Genomic DNA, 18243 nt, shown 5'->3' with positions numbered 1-18243 from the left:
TAAGGTAAAATCATCTCTTGATTTTTTATTTGCCAAAATGCTTTTCTGCAGTTTCTATAAGAAATTAAATTAGAAATGTTCATTTATATAATGAAAACTGTCATCAGATTTGCTTATTCGTTTGCTTTTATTTAGATTTAGGGGTTCAACATGTAAGAAACACTTTCTCCGTTCTTCCTACATGAATATTTGTGAATTGGCTGCCGCCAAGTAGCAGATTGTATTATAATGTATCATATTCATACCTTCAAGGCTTCTTTCATCATTAAAGGAGTCACTATCTTTAATTTTTGTAAGGGACTTTAATTATTGGTGCTTATTTCATATTTTGATTAATTTTGGCTTTTAATTTCCACTACTTGTCATGCCATGTTTTGTCATGATCTTTCAGTTGGGTGCCATTCTAATTATCATTCCAAGGATTCATTTTCTCATTTATTATTACCTCAGTCCTTTTAGCTGCTTTCAGAGGGCTAATATCAACTTTCAAGGGTAAAGTGTGAAGAACAGATTGCCTTCACATGTTGATAATTTTGAAGATTTACAAACAAATTTAAAAATATGATTTCCATTAATGTGTTTAATAGAATTTGCTAAGATTTAAGTAGTATAATCCTTGAAATTTGCATTAGCAAAGTCTGAAGAAATCATATGGTGTACCTCCGTAAGTACTAATAATATCTATAATTCATTTCAATTTTAAGTAATAGTAATGTAAAAAAAATTACCAAAGCTCTTTTTTTTTTATATACTATAGCATCATTTGGTTATGAAATGGTATTGACCTTTGGTTTTGAGAGAGAAACTGTGTTATAAAGTCTAACTAGTAGATGTAGCATTTTGGCATGGTAAAAATAATTAGGATTTTAGAATTAAAAGAATTAGATTTGAATCCCTACTCTGACTTATTACTATAACCTAACTGTTCTTGGAAAAGCAATATAAACTGCATTTGCTTCAGTTTACATAACTGAAAAATGGGAATAATGACCTCTAGCAAGCTTGGGGGTCCTCTTTAGGAAAAGGAATCCTAATTTATATAAGGATTATATAATTTATATAATCCCAATTTATATATAAGAGCAACTCAAATGAATGGAATGACTTAAATGTGCCATCAAATTACTTTCATACTACATATATTGACATATTAATTAACACATGTAGGAGTTTTATCACCAGAACACTGATTTCTTTAGGCTGTTTCTTCACTGGTGACAATTTTGCTTGCTATTTCCTTTGAAACTGATAGATTTTCTTCAAGTGAGTTGGGTAGATTAAGAAGTAATTCATTATGTTGGGATGCCCTAAATATGAGTTTCTAACCACAACACTGGTACAAGAGTTTGCCCTAAAATTGCAGGAACTTGGTAAATTTACATTATTGTCATCAAAAAAGAAAAAAGAGTCCATGATGGGTTTCCGATTATATATGCTGTATTTTTGAGGACAGTACTTCCACTTTGACTTGGGATCAATAAGACATGAGCCTTCCGCTCTGAATTTTACATGTCTCACAATCAGAAGAATTTGCCCCTAGATTAGAATCTGTGCCTGGACCTTTCCAAACTAGTTTTTCCTCCACTCTACTGTGCACTCTACTGTGCCCTACAAGCACGTATATATGCTTCTGCTTCTGGAGCCACAGGACATGGTCACAATGATGACCTGAACTCTGCATCGGCTGCTTTGTATTACCACTCTGTGTGAGCTGACACAGTGGGGATGAAGAGGATTCCTGGAAGCCATTCCTAGTCCTGGATGGCTAGCAATAATTGTCTTCACACAAATGATTGCTAAACCACATAAATATATTGTATGAACCCAAACCAGTGTATTCCCAGCCCACCCTCCTCTTAGGCAGAGCTTAAAAATGCTTATAGTCATTCCAAGGCCACTCAATTTAAAGAAAAGTGCAATGAAGAAGGAGTCAGTGTAGAAAGAGATAGCAAATAAACCAAATTGACTGAGTACATTGTCAGACTCCTCCCAGGGCCTCCGGAGAAGAGGAACACTCAGGTGAGCATCTGGAAGGTGAAGCTTATTAGGTTTATGTTAAATTTGCCTTTGAACTCTACCTACTGGAGGTCAGGAGAAGCTTCAGGAAGTAAAAAGGCACTATTTGGGCCAAGAAAAAATAGAGTTGAGAAACATTTAGGAGGTAAACTTAGAAGGACTTGGTGATCATCTGTAAGGTATGGAAGGCAGGAAGGCAGGCAGGCAATTGAGGAATGACCCCTAGGGCTTGAAGTTAGAAGCATTATAATGAGCAATAAGTTTTGATATGGATGGGGTAGGCTGAGGAGGACGTGGTTAGAGACATTTTGGAGCCTGTTGAAAATGTGGAAATGTCTCTGGCATGGCCAAGTAGAGATTTTTCATAACATCTGTATTAAGTTCTGAAATCAGAGGAGACCAGAGGGCTAGAGACTAGTATTTGGATGATAGACATATGTAGGTGATAGTGAAGATCAAGAGAATGGATGAGTCCCACTTTCAACACACACACACACACACACACACACACCACTAAAGACAATGTACAGAGTAAGCAGAGCAATCAAACAAAGAGGGAGTCTAAGAACACTTGGTTTTAGAATGGGAGCAGAGGAAAGGATTTGAAATCATGAAAAGGAGGGGAAATCAGAACGAGGTATGATGTGGAATTCCTGGGAATAAAGAGTTTCTAACAAGAAAAAGTGCTCAAAAGTGACAACTGAAGGTGGAAAAGCTTCAGGTGAGCTGTGAGAGCTGGGAAGCAGAGGTCATGTGATCCAGGCATACAGGAAGGAGGCTGGCCACATGGAAGAAGCTGGATTATTGTTAAAGAGAAATGCTAGCTTGATGAGAAGATTTCCTGTCTGGTAGGGTAGGGAATAATTGGGCATACTCACTGAGTACAGGCAAAAGAACAGCAGAGGAGAGCTTTGAAATTCAGGGGTAAACAGAAACTGCTCCCCCAGAAAGCTTTCCCTAGTATTCCATCTATTTTATGCCTTCTTTCCTTCTCCCTGCAGCATGGATCGAGTGCCCCTTCTATATGTACTGTATCTTTAAATACATGAGAATATGTAGTGGATAATTATCTCTTTGTCAACATTTTCCACTAGACAACTTGGGGCCTCATTTAACTTGTCTCTAATTCCCTTTGGCTTAGAGCAATGGTTATTGAAAGAAAGCCTATGAGGAGAAAGAGACGGAAAGACACAGGCTAGAGAACAGAGAAGCAGGATCTATCAAACAGGGGGATTCTTCACAGTATTTTGAAATTAGAGTGAAATGGTAAGGGTGGGCTTTAAATATTGACTTGAAATTACAGGGTTAAGACCATAATGTCACTTACAATGTTTGCAGAACATTAGATCATTTTTGCTTCCAGGCATCTGACTTTACTATTTCTGGATTCCTCCCTGATGGTCCCTTTTTCTGCCCTCTTTATTTCACAGGCACATTCCTAGCATAAAGGGAGACTCTACAACAAGTGGTAGTGGTGAATTGGACCATCAGTAAAAATGTTTGGAAACACTGAAAGCTAGGATTATCTGAACATTATTTTAAAACTCTCTGGGTCACTTTGTGCCTGGAACAACAACAACAAAATTTTTGTATATTGTGTTTGCTGTGCTTCACAATCAAGGGCTACTTGTTTTGCCCTGAGCAGCTATTTCCTAACGTGCTGGTCACAAATTAGATAAGGTAAAAAACTGGGGATGATATTCTACTCATCATCAATACTTTAACCCCCCAAAAGAAAAAAAAAATAAATGCATGCCCTTTGATTGTGAATCAATAGTGTTATCTTCATTTGCAAAGGACAGCACATTAGAACATGTTGATTTAGTTTCTTATTTCTGTTGAATAAACACACAGGTCGCTAATCATCAGCTACTAAATATATTTTCCAAAGGTGAACAAAAGAAGTGGGTAATTTGATGCTTCTTAATTAAGCTCACAACACAGTTTTTTTTTATACTCTTAAAAGCATTTGTTTATGAAAGCTAAATGAGTATAGATTTCTGATGGAAAGATCCCCATCCCCCCAACACACATCAGCTGTGAGTGATTCTGGCTAGTAAATTATATGCTGTCCTCTACATTGCCTTGTAAATGACCTCAACCCTGACCTTGACACAGCAGTATTTCTAAGAGAATAATAATTTATTCTTCATGTTAGATAAACTAAGCCCATGATGGTTCTTAGCTATAATTCTGTACTATTCACTGAGAAAACTGGTCCTATATTTTCAGATAAATAATAGGTGGAGAGGGAGAGAGGGAGAAAGAGAGAGAGAGAGAGAGAGAGAGAGAGAGAGAGAGAGAAAGACATATAAAGAGATTTAAAGAATAGAAGCATGGATGCCTTGGAGGGTGGCATGTCCAGGAGGTAGGGAAGGATAAATAGCTGTCTCAGCAGTCATCTATGTAGTGTGGCTTTGTATACATGACATTTGTCTAACTTCACATGCATTAATTTTGTGTTACTAAACTCTTTATCAGACTTCAGACCTGTTTCCAATATAAAGGGATATAGATATAGATATAATCTTTGAGGACTTTATAAGATTATAATAATGATTAACATTCTTAGAATTTCTATACCTAAAATTAGCTTATCTGAAATGAGAATTTCACCATTGTTATACTGGCCCTTACACATTTCCATAATCATAGCTCACATTAGCCCATGTTAAAGCTTTGTTTATGTGTATGTAAACCCCTACATTAATGTTATACATTCTGAAAATTTCACCCACACAGCGCTAATTATTATTCACACATTAGTGCCTATTACCATGGGTTTCTTTCTTCCTTTTTTTACTTTTTTCTTTTCTCTTTCTTTTTTTTTTTTTTTTTTTTTTTTGCAAATGTTTCAGCCAGCATTTGGATTTCACTTACTTGGCAGAACCAACTTGTTATCATGGTTTTCAAAGTCTGGCAGCCAGCCTAAGAAGTGACCTATTTTGCTGTCCGAATTTCCTGTCCTCCTCATCATTACAGATATAAACAGATAATCTGTTAAACTCATTGAAACTTTCTTGAAAAAAATGGCAAAATGGAACTTCAGTAGGTCTCCAGATTCTGTTGTCAAAGCAATAAAGAACAACCTTTTAGCAAATTGGAGTTCATTTGATTGTGTTTGATATGCAATTATTGGTAGGAAATTCATCCTTTTTAACAATTATAGATTTTTTTAAGTCAGTCCTATTTTGTAGAAATCTTAGAAAATAAACATTTAAACATACTCAGGGGCATGACTTACTTAAATTGAATCCCAAATATAACATACATTAAGATGTAATATTGAAGTTAGCCCATATCAAGAGAGTGAGATTACTCTAAGGATTTGGACTCATATAGTAATAATGAAGTTAAGGTTAATTTTAAATATTACATATAGCTTGCTGGGGATACAAACTTAAGAGCCAGCATTGAGCAAACAACATTGAATTAATTACTATTTATTGAACAGTAATAAAGGGTAATCTTTTTTTTCTAAACTCTATAAATGTTTTCTTTCGGTGGTTTAAAAATATAACTCATTTTATGGAGTGAATTCCTAGAAGGAAATAATGGATTTGTAGACAACAGAAGCAGGAAAATGAACCATCACGTTTTCCTATATGCCCAGCTTGGCTGGCATTACATCTTTCAAAATCTCAGAGTTGGAGGGAATCTTAAAGGAAAAGTCAATCGAGAAAGAAAGGTAGAAGACTCATGAATATCTCAGTCCAGAATGCTATCACAAAGTACCATAGAATGGGTGGCTTATAAATAACAGAAATTTATTTCTCAGAGATCTAGAGGCTGGCAGTATGAGATCAGTATGTCAGCATGCTGAGTTCTGGTGAGAGTCCTTTTCTAGGTTGTAGACTACCTTCTTTTCCTTGTATCCTCACATGATAGAAAGAGGGCAAGACAGCTCTTTGGGGGTCCCTTTAAAAGGGCACTAATCCCATTCATGAGGACTCCACCCTCAAGACCTAATTATGTCCCAAAGGCCTCACATGGGGATAGGATTTCAGCATATGAACTGGGGGGTGGGGGACACTAACATTCAGTCCACTGTACTGAAGAAGAGGAAGCCATTCCTTGACACTCCATTCCCTTAATTAGTTCATTAGCTAAAAGTCAAAATCTATCTGGAAAATTCTGCTTCCTGGTCAAGCTGACCTTGAGTTGAACCCTTAGCCCACAGTTTCTGGGTTTACTCCATTGAAAATAAAATATTAAGGTTGTCTCTTCAACATACACTTGATTCTGGAACCCCTGTCCCTAGGCATTTAGTGCAGTAGCATCCCAAAGGATTAAGGTGAAAATCTCTGGGCTCCTCTGGAGGCTGGAGAGAACAGTGTGAAGCAACTAGTTCAGGGAATCCACATGTTAACTGCAGCAGGACCATCAGTATAATACGGAGGAAGTAAATCCAAAGAATAAGGGAGTAAAAGCAAAATCAAAGATAAGGTCCAGTAAGTACTCAGAGCACTAGGGGGAACAATAAATGGAAACTCAAAAGAAGGAACAAAGTTCACTGAGATCTGTTGGGGTTAAATAAAAACAAGATCACAATACAGAGAAGACAAAGGTCAAACCAGAGCCATTGCAAAGACTGGAGAGCCAACAAGCTATGAGAGCCAATGCGTTCCTAAATGGTCCTTTTGATGCGGTAACTTTGGGGGCTATTGCTAATCCTAAAGGATTTTATAGATATGGAAAGTCATTCTATAGATTTGGAGCATTTTTCTGGCTTTGTACTTCCTTTTTTTTTTTTTTTTGAGGTTAAAAATAAAGGGAACATTTATTTTCCATTTCAGTTACAAGCCCTATTTATTTATTTATTTATTTATTTATGTATTAATGTTTATTTTTTTTATTTTTTTTAATATATGAAATTTATTGTCAAATTGGTTTCCATACAACACCCAGGTGCCCTCCTCAATACCCATCACCCACCCTCTCCTCGCTCCCACCCGCCATCAACCCTCAGTTTGTTCTCAGTTTTTAACAACTGGCTTTGTACTTCCATGACTTCTGGCTTGCCATCTCTTGGGACCTGTGGTCATCCAGAAATGTTTCCCCCTCGTCCCTTATACTTCAAGTTCTAGAGGTCCAGACTATGCATTTATTCTTCAGTTCCTAGTATACTGTTCTACAAAGTGCAAGTTCAAAATAAAAAATTGAGATTAATTGAAATATAAATAGACTGAATGGTAAATATTTCCACATCTCTGGGACTGTGTTTCATTTCATGTTGTGTTAAACTTGTCTTTGGCTATTTAATTCAATTGCTTGGGGTGTGATGGAAATGACGCCAAGGTCACAAGTTCAGTCCTTGTGTGAGCAGCTTGATGAGCTCTATTTTGTGGCCATAGAGCCCACTGGCCAGCTGTCTTGAAAGTGCATGACACTGGCCACCAGAGAATGAGAAGAGATATGGGGGATCAGAGGAGACTCCTCACTTCTGATAACAATACAACTCAGAATGTCTGACTCATAATAAATTGGGCTTTTCATAGAGGGTCTTGTTTCCTTTGGGAATTCCATTCAAAACATTATAATACTAAATACAAACTTATAATACTTTTAGAAGTCCAGGAAAGAATGAGCCACATATAGAGTTAGGCTGCACAATGGAAAGAGCAGAAAAATCAGCAGTGGGAGCCCAAGGCCTGAGCCTTCTCTATACTACTTGGGACTAATGTGATCCCTAGGACAAAATTTTAAATCATTCTGAACTCCAGTTTCATTATGTGTAAAAACTTAACTCACAGCATCGTTAGGAGAATTAGGGGAGATAATATTACCATCATAACTAACTGCTTAGTAAATGTTAGGTGTTAGTAACAATTTAGAGTTGCAAGTAGATGGAAAAAAAAATAGCTGACCACATATGAGAACAGCAGGGACCCAAGAATCAGGGTATCACAGTTGTCAAGGATTGCAGTGATACATCCTATCCTGGGTTTTACAGATAAGCATTGGAGAAGCTCAAGTTTGAGTGCCTTGCTTGGTTGTCACAGATTGACAGAGCTGAGACTAGAGCTTCCATCTCCATGTCCAATCTCATTGCTCCTTCATGCTTAGCAAGAGGAGGCAGTCTGAATTCCAATGAGGAATGTAATATTTAGACACTTTAGTAAGTCCCCTACTGAACATGAAAAACACCATAACTTGGTTACTTCATTCAAACAATATTTATTGAGTGCTTACCAGATGCTGAACACTGTCCCAGATACTGGATATTTGGGATCCATCAAGATAAATATAAAGGACACATACCAGATGATTTCTCCTATGTGGAATTTATGAAACAAAACAAATGAGCAAAGGGGAAAAAAGGGAGAGAAAGAGAGAAGAAAACCAAGAAAGATTCTTTTTTTTTAATGTTTATTTTTGAGAGAGAGAGAGAAAGAGAGAGAGAGACAGAGCATGAGTCGGGGAGCGGCAGAGAGAGAGGGAGACACAGAATCTGAAGCAGGCACCAGGCTCTGAGCCCCACGTGGGGCTCGAACTCACAGACCATGAGATCGTGACCTGAGCCGACGTGAGACTCTTAGCCTACTGAGACACCCAGGTGCCCCCCCAAAAACAGATTCTTAATGACAGAAAACAAACTGATGGTTACAACGGGGGTTGTAGGTGGGGGGAGGTGGTTAAATAGGTGATGAGGATTATGGAGTGCATTTAATTGTGATGAGCACTGAGTGTTGCAAGCAAGTGTTGAATTACTAAATTCTACACCTGAAACTAATATTACGCTGTATGTTAACTAACTGGAATTTAAATAAAACTTAAAAAAAGAATGTAAAACAGGCCCTGTCCTTGTGAAGACAAATCTCCAGAGAACAACCACCATGTAAACAAATGAATACAATTTAGAACCGTAAAAGCCCACGGAAGGCGCTGTACAGTAAAAGAAATCTTGGAACTTCTCAAGGAGAGGTGATTGGGCGACTGCCTCAAAACAGCTATGTTATGTTATGCCAGTATTATCAGAGATTGCCTGTCAGTTATCCCTTCTCTTACATTTGCCCTTAGAAATGCCTTTCAAAGAATACTTCGAGAAAAACTTTGACTCAACATTTTAGTATGTATAGTTGCTCTGTGACCATTTGGTAGTAGAATGTGGTCCTGAGATTCAAATAGAAAACAATGTTAAATTTACTTTTGTGGCTTTTTGACACCCTGAATAGCTTGGTAATAGCAGAAATTCCTACCTCCAGGGATTTTCCAAAATTAATATCCGGAAGCCTTGGTCTGCATGCCTGAATAGATAGGTTGTCCAGTGAAAAGTTATGGGACTCTATTTTTCTTCAGTGTTTATATTCTCACTTTTGAAAGGTTGTGGCGGGGCGGAATTTACAACCATCTTTGTTCACTATGTGTATTCCACCTGCTCATGGGTCTCATTCTCCTATAGTCACTTGTAATCAGAAACCTCCATTCAGGACAACTGCCAGAAACATTGTTCTATTCCATTTGTTTGGAGACACCAATGGTCAGGTAATATTTTGTTGGTCAAAGAATAACTCTGCTATGTTGTCTCAACTTTAAAAAGTAGATTTTCAAAGTTGTTGAATATTTCCTCAGGGTCACCTTCTGTGCACTACTTTTTTGTACTCTCAATCCACGCTCTTCATTGACTAGCTTTGACTGATTGACACATTCTTTGATTAAACAAGTTATCCCCTGATCAAAAATTAAAACCAAAAAAAATAATTTGATGGATAACCTGAGTACTCATGTTAACATTCAAGAAGCAAGACTTTGTATTACATACCAAGATTACAATGAATTCATCTAATTTGAAAAAAAAAGATACATTTTCAATTTCTTTTTTTTTTTTTTATAAAATAGAGCTCCTAACCATGAATAAAAGTAATGCCCTAAGTAAAGGTGATAGTGCTCAAAGATTCCCGTTTGGTTTTTTAAGAGAGGTGAAGAAGAGGAAGGAAAAAATATTTTTCTTTATGCAACCAAAAAGATCTGCATTTTAAACAGCCTCCTCCTACCAAAAAAAAAAAAAAAAGCCATCATCTTTAATTTCTTTAACCAAATTGAGCAGGTATCGTGGTTTTGCAGCTTTACATTAGGTTAATGTAAAGGCTGTGTTCATTTCACTTACTGTATAATTAGGATTTGAGTCCAAATCCCAGAGTGCATATGACAGGGATTTTCTTAAGGAGACTATCTGCTCTTCTCAAAATGGCCTTCTTATTTCTTGTGTTTCTAACATCAGAAAAGTGAGTATAAACAAACAATAGATGACCTTTATGAGTAAAACATCTGAGCACAGAAAGATTAATCGACCTCCATCAGCCAGTCATTAAATCAAATAGGAGCTTTTCTTGTACTTTTAAACCTCCGATTTACAGTCAGGCCAATTGTGTAAAAAGGCTGGTAATACAGTGACGCCCAATGCCACTGGGCTTTAGAAAGCTGACAGTTCCTGTAAAATAGTCATTAAACAACCTCTAGAAGAGACTCATCAGCAGATGCCCCCAGGTGAAGGAGAGAGAAAGCTGAGAGAATGAAGGAGAATCTAACATCTTAGCATGACTGAATTAAACAGAGCATATTATGCTGATTTCCAGAGTCAGCCCAGTAATTTAATTTTCAGAGCAGTTCCTTTGATTGTAGCAACCATTTTATGAAACATTAATAAAACTTTGTGTGTGTGTGTGTGTAACACACATCTCTTTTCCATTTAATTAAGAAAAAGTAGTCAACATTTTTAAATTTGCTGACCGTTACTTCCGTAAATGCCAAAAAATTTTGTTGTTGTTATTTTTGAAAAAGCAAAGGAGCAGAATAATATAGCTCCCACTATATTATTCCCTAGTAAGCACAGAATAGGGAAAAAGAAATAAAGTACATAAAGTTATTACATGTTAGTCCATAGGATTTTACATTAAGACTCTGAGCTAAATCACTGCTATAATGTATAATCCAAATGTGATTTTGTAGCTCCTGTATAATGATGTCTACTGTGCATCCAAATTAATTGTTATAGAATACACATTGCCCTGTATACTAAGTGTTTATCAAAGATTCTAAGACAAACAGATATTCCTGGATCAAGATACCCAGTGGAAAGTTGTGTCTACTGAATTTTGTTATACATTTTAAGTAACAGCAGATTCACAGATATGAATGTTTTAAAGAAGGAAGGGACCTTAGATAATTAATATGGATGTGCCTCACTTTACAGAATATGTAGATTCCTGAAATGTGCATCATAAAACTATTTTCTTTGCAAGTTAACTTATACTTTCTCATTTATTTCCATCATAAAGCTAAAGATCCATTCTCACTGAAGTAATTTTTGGCTCAAAGACAATGATCACATTTAAGAATGAATCAACCTTTTTAAATCAGTGGCAAATTTTATATTCAAATCTAGTAATTATCCTTTGCCTGAGCTTTTTGCTATAATTCTCTCTTGTCTTTCATGACACAACCCTTATTATTTTAACTTCATTGTTAGATGCCTTGTATTCCCTACTCTATTTTTTAAAGAAATAGCCATATATAAATGATAAATAAATAAGTCAGAATATCCCTTCAAAATAACATACAAATATAAACAAGACTTTTGTTAATAAGTAGTTTAAAAAAAAAAACAGCCCACATTGTCAGTCCCCGCAAGAACATGAGTAATGTCACAGCTAAGGCAGCTCTGGAGGACATTAGGGTCCCAGAGACCTGGGTTTACTGCAGGTGCTGCAGATGACTGAAGACCTCTCTGGGTCACTTAGCCTCTCTGGGACTTGGTTTCCTCATCATTAAAATGAAAAGGCCACACTAAAGGTTTTTTTGTTTTTTTTTTTCTTCTCCCATCATTATACCTCTGGGATCCTAATAAAAGTGTTCTATGTAGACCTAGTTAGTACTTTCTATGGTTCTTGACATACTTATTAACAATAATGTCCTTATTAAACTTTTGACAGTCTCACCTCATAATAAGATGGACACCACCAAAAAGACCATGGCCACATGTTATTATATACAAGAGAGCCATTCCCCAAATTGTGTGTGTTTAATGGTTATTCCTATATTTGTTTTCCGTATTTTTATGTTGATGGGTTTTCCAAGTTCTTCTATTAAATTATAAAATATCTATAATTATTTCTGTTCTGAGTTCACAATTTGGAACTTGATGTTTGTGTCTATATTTGGGATTCAAAACAATACCCAGTTTTCAAGCATAGCATTCAAGTGTTTTTGGAGATCACTATTGTGTATAAAAGTCTGCAAAGGAGTGTCAGAATTTGCTTCATCTCATTATACCAAACATATTAATTAACTCTTTAAGTTCTATATTCTTACACAATGAATAATCTGTTGGTAAATCATAAAGATTCACATTTAAGCCCATACCTCAGGCATTTGCTAATCACCAACTCTAAAATACCCATAAGATTAAGCACCACACATTCAGGGAAGGAAGGAAATAGAAGATAGTTGTTTAACAGACTTTCATCTGGGAAAGATTTTATTAAGAGCCTCTTTCCTATACGCCAAGATATGAATGCTTGAGTATAATTCAATTTTATACAAAAGAAAATTCCATTCAAATCTAAAGATAGAATATTTCTATTTCAAGTTACTTTCCACTGAATTACTGAGAAGAATTGAAAGATAGCAATCCGAAGTTCTAAATGTATGAAATAAGTCTTCAAATGGGAAATAACATTTGCAAATTCTTGGGGCCATGGATGGCAGGGGAGTAAGGCCAACTGTTCAGTGTGTTAAGGTTAATTCCATGGTGTGCAGCAGGAATACAGTCATCTTGTATTGCCACACTGGTGGCAAACCGGGTTGGTGTGTGTGGTCATTTTCCTGGGATTCTCTTAAAAGGGAAGCACGGTGTAGAACCCCAAATGCCAGCCCTAAGTTACACAATCTACTGGGCTACACTTTTTTCAAAAGTTTAATCTCCATTGTTAGTCCTGTGAAGAACAGCCCTGCCCTCTCTATTTTCTTACAGAGCTGCTTTTGATGGAAAACTTTGTGGATGTTTGTGATATTGCTCAGAGCCCATTGGCAGATGAGCATCTCTTGCTGTGGCCTCCATCATTATTTGCCTGTCTTGTCTATTAACGAGCACTATCATCCCATCGTGGGATGACAGCTGCAACACGTACTCAGGCGCAATAAACAGCTAAATGAGGCGCACAGCAATTTCACTTGTCACCAGCGCCCTCGGCACGACTGGCTGCACAGCTTGATGCATAAATTCATGAGGCTGTTGCATATGATGGAGTATGCTTGGCTGAAAGAGGTGATGGATAGCAGGGCAGCTAAAAATGGCCATCACCTTGACTCTGTCAGGACATTTTTTAAAACTACCCCATCAGCTTTCTTGTATTCAATGCACTATCATAGCACTGAAGACTCTAAGGTACTGATCTGATACTTTTCTTCAATAAAGACTTTTGGAGAGTTTTCTCTAAAAGGAGGTGCCATGTACTGAGGTGGGTACATTTATTCATCATTAGCTCTGATGCTGCTAAATTAAGTTATGTGCAAGAGTAGAAGTTACTACTGCATAAAAAAATCTCAGAAATCAATTTAAGTCTTAAATAATGTGGGAAAAGAACATGAGTTTTTGAAAACACTTCCAAACCGTATGGTAGAGTGGTGGATTGGCTAGCCTGAGATTTGAAGAATTTGAAAGTATGGCATGAGAATGTTCAAACACATAGACTCCAGAGATAGAACTTGTGTACAACTCATTACAACATTGAATAATATTTCAGGGCACATGATTATAGCAGCGTTGGCAATGCATTTCCTAGTTAATATACAAAACACAAGCAAGGATTAATACTTTACAAGAGTACTTCCATCAAGAAGTGCTGGACTGGGGACTTTAAAAATAACCAATAATACAATGCATTCATTTCTCTAAAAATACCCCTGTAACCTCTTACTTACTCAGCTGCCTGAATTTAAGCCAGAACTCCAACCACCATAGGCAAGGCCCTGGGTGTCCCACTGGAATGGGCTATACATCCTCCATCTATGTTAGTGGAAGTCATCTAAGGAAGACAAATATAAAGGCAACAAAATCAATGAGGCAGTTTCCTGCAAAGCTTTATGCATTAATCTCTATCACACAGAGATATATACACACACCAGTATAAGGGAAGGAAGTCACTTGTTCTCTAATAAAAGAGAAAACCTTTGATAATAAGCAATTAATAAAGTTGTCATGATTAGTTATGCATCTATGAATCAACATGTGCAGTAAAAATGACCACTTTCTATAGACAAAAAATATCTATGATTCAATCATAGTGAAAACAGTCATTAATATGGGTGATTATGAGTGACCCTTATAGCTACTTTGCTTCTCTTGCTTTTGTAATAAAGTAAGAGTTGTCTTCAACTGAGCAAGAGTTACTCTAACAATTTAGACACATATGCACTAGATCAGAGAGTAAATTTATTAGCTATTACCCTTTTTGTTCTTAACTTCCCATATTCAAACCCATGTTTCCCAAATCGCCTAAATTTAGCAAAGTTATTTTGAAAAGAAAGCTGGAGAAAGGTAAAATATGTGAGAGATAATGTTCTTACTAATGTGAATCCAAAGTACCATACCAAATGTTAAAAAGAAATTTCCAAATACATAGGAGGAAAATACTTTGGAATTGTTTGAGAGGCAGGGACCTTTTAAGAAGACAATTACATGGCATGGTATCTGGTCATAGCCTTAACATATTGCCCTAATTGGCAATCATCTGACTAATCTCAGGACTAGGTGGATTTGATGTAAGTAAGGAGGCATGAGTATTGGCCATTGATGGGTAGGAGCAGTCGAAGAGGAGAAATTTTGACGAAGTTGGGAAGATTAAGAAAATTCCCTATCAGTAAGACTGGAATTAGAAGTCATTGTGAACTAATAAGGATAAAGATAACAACAGGTATTGTAGACCTTCTTTATGCCAAGCATTGCAAGACTTGGATAAGGATGAGGTAAATGAGACACTACACTCAGGTTACACAATTTAAAGGCATGCTGAGAAAAGGTCAATCATAAAGATAAATGGTAATTTAATACAATATATTTAACACAGAAATTAATGCCAAATATTCATGATTGTATGAATTTTATTGTTGCATAGAAATTACTACAAACTTAGTGGCTTAAACATCCATTTATTTGCTCACAGTTTCTGTGGGTCAGAAGTCGGTGACGGCATGGCTACTGCATGGCTGGGTCTGCTCAGGATCTTACAAGGCTGAAATCAAACTGTAGCTCATGATTCCCTTCCACTCTTGTTTCTGTTAATAGCAGAATAGAGATCTTTGTGGTTGTAGGACTTGTCATTGTTGCCTAGTCAGTTTCATACCTTGTGGCTGTTCCTCAGTCCTTTCCTGTGACTCCTTGCTTCTTCAAAGGCAGTGGTGGCAAGGTGACCTTCAGATCTCCCTTATACCTTCTCCCTTCCTCTTTTGCTATCAGCCAGAGAAAGCTTTCTGCTTTTTAAGGGTTTGTGTGATTGGATCAGGCTCACCCAGATAATCTTCCTACCTTAAGATCAACTGTGACCTAACATAGTAACATAACATAACATAACATAAAACATAACATAACATAACATAACATAACAACATAACATAACATAAAACAACATAACATAACATAACCATAAGAGTGATAGTACATCACTCATCTTGTTTACAGGTTCTGAGGATTAGCAAAGGAAATTTTTGGGGTGCTATTTTATTTTATTTTTTAATTTTTTGAAAAATTTTTTATGTTTTTTTATTTTTGAGAGAGAGAGAGCACAAGAAGGTAAGGGGCAGAGAGAGGGGGAGACAGAGAATCCAAAGCAGGCTCCAGGCTCTGAGCTGTCAGCACAGAGCCGGACACGGGGCTTGAACTCACGAACATGAGATCATGAGCTGGGCTGAAGTAGTATGTTCAACCAACTGAGCCACCCAGGTGCCCCTGGGGTGCTATTTTAGATTCTGCCTACTACAAAGATGAACAAAGTCTCAAAATCTTAAAGATTATATTTAACCCTGCACCTGCACAACCCTGACTCACTTCCTTACCCAATCCAAACATGTTTCTGATAAAACTTTTCTTTTTACAAAAACAGTCTATGAGTCATAAATTGCCAATTTGATTTTAATATTAAGATATCTTTTGATTGGGGCCACCTCCCCTTTATTTTTATACCCATGCTAAGTGCCTCAATGACCCCATATCAGTTTCAGCCCTTTATGTTCCACCTCCACCTTTTCATTTGCTACAGTCTTGGAAGCAGTTTTCTCTGCAACCTTGTAGTGTGAAGACTGGCATGACCAGTCCCTATCACTAATGGGGACACTCAGAGAAGAAAAGTAATTTGCTCACATTCATATAGGTATTAAAAAACAGAACTGGGATCCTAACTCAGATTCAACTGACTCCAGAAACACTGTTGTGACTTCATTCATGGGGCTTACTAGGAGGCATTGATGAGTACAGGCTATGTCAGAGACTCAGAATCATGGATTCAGAAGGATTTTACCCAGCATTCACACCTTATTGATTTAAATTATTAAAAATTTGTAAGCCTCAGGTTGAGATAATAAGATCTACTTTTTATAGGTTTTGGAAGGAGTAAGTGACAAGACTATAAATTCTTTAAGGTCAAAGACATCTTCTTTGATGTTGTATATAACTATCACACAATAATTTTGTGAATAAATTAATATTGAAGGAATGAGTGAGATGAAACAATATAAAAACTCTATGATTGGAGTGTCTGGGTGGCTCAGTTGGTTAAGCATCCAACTCTTGATTTCTACTCAGGTCATGACCTCATGGTTCGTGGAATTGAGCGCTGTGTGGGGCTCTGCACTGATAGTACAGAGCCTGCATGGGATTCTTTCTTTCCCTCTCTTTCTGCCACTCCCCTGCTCATGTGTGCTCTCTGTCTCTCTCTCAAAATAAATAAACAAATAAAATAAACAAATAAAAGAAAAAAAACCTAAAAATTCTGTGATCTATGAAGTACCATACAAGTATGATATGCCTTCTGTAGAAACATTAGATGTTAGGGAAATACCAATTTCTAAGATGTTTTATGGAGTTGTCTCTTATGATCAGTTTCCTCAATATAATAATTAGTAGAAACCAAAGGCCTAGATTATAATATTAGACACACAGTGGTCTAAAGGTGGTCTCTGATGCTCCTTAAATTGGTGACACAAAACTGAGCAATGTGGTGACTAGAACTGGCTGTAAAAATTGTAAACCACAAAATTCCTCAATGGCAAATTAGTTTTTATTTATCAGAATGTAGATTATGTTGCACAGTGGCTATTGGTTAGGAACCAATCACTGACCACCCAATTAGTTCAATCAAGGAAAGAAAGAGAGGAAGAAAAGATGTCCGGAGGCAGGAAGAGAGGGACAGAGAGGAAGAGGGATGGGGTAAAGGGAGAGAAGAAGGAAAGAAATAAAAATGAAGAGAGAAAGAGTGGGAGAAGAAAGAAAGAAAGAAAGAAAGAAAGAAAGAAAGAAAGAAAGAAAAAAGAAAGAAAGAAAAAAGAAAGAAAAAAGAAAGGAAAGAAGGAAAGAAAGAGAAAGAAAGGGAAAAAAGAAAGAGGGAGGAAAGGAGGGAAGGAGGGAGGGAGGGATGGAAGGGAGGGAGGAAGGAAGATTTTTTTTTTCTTCGATAACCCAGATAATTAGATAGCATATTCTGAAATTATTAAATCAACTCCATAATTTAGACTTTAAAATCATTTGCATTTATTGAACAAATGTCTCAAGAACATTTTTATGTTGATGAAGTATGTCTTCTTGTTTTGGAAAAAAAATTTAAAAAGGCAATCTAACCTAAATGAACATCAGCCAAAGCAGAGTGAAAAATGTTGGAGAGGAATCAGGAGCTCTGAGCACATTTTATACTTGACTCTCTTGGCTAGGGTAGGGCTCAGCAGTAGTGTGCTCCAGATGATAGATTGGAGCTATACTTGGCTCTTTATGGATTTGGCTGATATCTGGCTGTCCAGAAACCCTTTCTTCCTCTAAATTGCCTTCAAATTCAAGAGAAAATGCAAATACCTATTTTTAGCCCCAAATTAACTCAATGCAATTCATTTCTAATATCCTTGTTATGCTCTCTTCTGTTTATCTGTTGTATTATCTAGCAATATATATAGCCATATATTTAAAATATGAAACAAATTATATTTACCTCAAACTTTTATTAATTATGTAGTTTAAATCCATGG

The 18243-nt window shown here is 36.6% G+C and overlaps 1 long non-coding RNA gene across 7 annotated transcripts in view; it reads right to left on the bottom strand.

Moving 5' to 3' along the window:
- The window catches only part of LOC109499790, a 419289-nt gene that overhangs the window by 8878 nt on the left and 392168 nt on the right, over positions 1 to 18243 (bottom strand). For all 7 annotated transcript variants that reach the window (XR_006598084.1, XR_006598086.1, XR_006598087.1 and 4 more), the window contains 2 exons: positions 15178 to 15291; positions 13939 to 14042 (listed from right to left, as the gene is read on the bottom strand). This is a non-coding gene — a long non-coding RNA (uncharacterized LOC109499790). The remainder of the gene's footprint in view (positions 1 to 13938; positions 14043 to 15177; positions 15292 to 18243) is intronic.

This window comes from Felis catus, chromosome B2, assembly GCF_018350175.1.
Source record: "Felis catus isolate Fca126 chromosome B2, F.catus_Fca126_mat1.0, whole genome shotgun sequence".
Lineage (NCBI taxonomy): Eukaryota > Metazoa > Chordata > Mammalia > Carnivora > Felidae > Felis > Felis catus.
The sequence above is the reverse complement of the archived record's forward strand: the minus strand, read 5'-3'. Positions and strand labels throughout refer to the sequence as shown.